The 1,767-nt window shown below is 49.2% G+C and overlaps 1 long non-coding RNA gene across 1 annotated transcript; it reads left to right on the forward strand.

Moving 5' to 3' along the window:
• The first annotated feature begins 1,052 nt into the window (after positions 1-1,052).
• On the forward strand, positions 1,053-1,505 carry LOC120997115. Its single transcript, XR_005778094.1, has 4 exons — positions 1,053-1,064; positions 1,140-1,195; positions 1,270-1,350; positions 1,441-1,505. It is a non-coding gene; the product is annotated as an uncharacterized LOC120997115 (long non-coding RNA).
• The last annotated feature ends 262 nt before the right edge of the window (positions 1,506-1,767 follow it).

A 1,767-nucleotide genomic window follows, 5' to 3' on the forward strand; every position in this document is an offset into this window, starting at 1 on the left:
TGCAGTCACCCCAGCTTCAGGCCCAAGTGCTATTTCTTTGGGACTGCAGCTGGCTGGGGTGACTGCATGGTGGATGTTGGGGGTAGTAGTCCCCTGGAAAATGCTGCCCCCAGCACCCACCATGCAGTCACCCCAGCTTCAGGCCCAAGTGCTATTTCTTTGGGACTGCAGCTGGCTGGGGTGACTGCATGGTGGATGTTGGGGGTAGTAGTCCCCTGGAAAATGCTGCCCCCAGCACCCACCATGCAGTCACCCCAGCTTCAGGCCCAAGTGCTATTTCTTTGGGACTGCAGCTGGCTGGGGTGACTGCATGGTGGAATGGGGGGAGTAGTCCCCTGGAAAATGCTGCCCCCAGCACCCACCATGCAGTCACCCCAGCTTCAGGCCCAAGTGCTATTTCTTTGGGACTGCAGCTGGCTGGGGTGACTGCATGGTGGATGTTGGGGGTAGTAGTCCCCTGGAAAATGCTGCCCCCAGCACCCACCATGCAGTCACCCCAGCTTCAGGCCCAAGTGCTATTTCTTTGGGACTGCAGCTGGCTGGGGTGACTGCATGGTGGATGTTGGGGGTAGTAGTCCCCTGGAAAATGCTGCCCCCAGCACCCACCATGCAGTCACCCCAGCTTCAGGCCCAAGTGCTATTTCTTTGGGACTGCAGCTGGCTGGGGTGACTGCATGGTGGATGTTGGGGGTAGTAGTCCCCTGGAAAATGCTGCCCCCAGCACCCACCATGCAGTCACCCCAGCTTCAGGCCCAAGTGCTATTTCTTTGGGACTGCAGCTGGCTGGGGTGACTGCATGGTGGATGTTGGGGGTAGTAGTCCCCTGGAAAATGCTGCCCCCAGCACCCACCATGCAGTCACCCCAGCTTCAGGCCCAAGTGCTATTTCTTTGGGACTGCAGCCGGCTGGGGTGACTGCATGGTGGATGTTGGGGGTAGTAGTCCCCTGGTTGGTACTGTTGTTTAATATTAATGTGTTAACTTTCATCTTTTTGTTCTCATTTTTCTTAGCTTATATTTTTTGGGAGACAGCCGTGATCTTCAGACTTTTGAAAAAAATGTCCAGTAAGTATAATTTTTGAGGGAATTTTTTGAATGATTTAAAAATAATTAACCAATTAATTTTGATTGTTTCAATAGGCTATTCAAGTGAGTCCGGGAACTCTCCTCCAAGCCAACGAGTTCGCTTGGAAACGGTATGTCAGGTTTAAAAGTTTTTTTTTATTATCACATCCATGTCCCAAATATTAATATTTTTTTTCTTTTACAGCAATCGTCAACGGAGGAGACGTATTCCGGCCCTGCTCCGACAGCGGGAGAGGAGGAAGTCGGGGGTGGACACCATGAATCGGTATTTTATTTTTTTTTGAAATGTATTGTGTTTTTTTTTTTTGAATTCGGTAAATTTTTGGTTATTAAGTTTGATATTCTTTTATTTTAGTCTAATCCTACTGTTGCCTCAAGAGGTCGTCAGCAACCACCCACAAGGCGCCGGGGAGCACGCGGCGGTCAGGGACGTGTGAGTATTTCTCAGTATTGAATCTTGTTATATCATATGTGTAATTATTAAATTATTTTTTAAAATTAATAAATTATTTTCTCATTTTTTTAGGGTTCAAGGGCCTCTGCCAGAATGGATGAGGAGGAATTATCCGGTTTCTATATTGACAATGAACTCCTCATCCATCTGGTGGAGGAACGCGTCCCACTCTGGGACCATACCGACCGCCGACATGCAGATCATCACCTGACCCGGAGTCTGTGGATG

Source organism: Bufo bufo, chromosome 4 (assembly GCF_905171765.1).
Source record: "Bufo bufo chromosome 4, aBufBuf1.1, whole genome shotgun sequence".
Taxonomy (NCBI): Eukaryota; Metazoa; Chordata; class Amphibia; order Anura; family Bufonidae; genus Bufo; species Bufo bufo.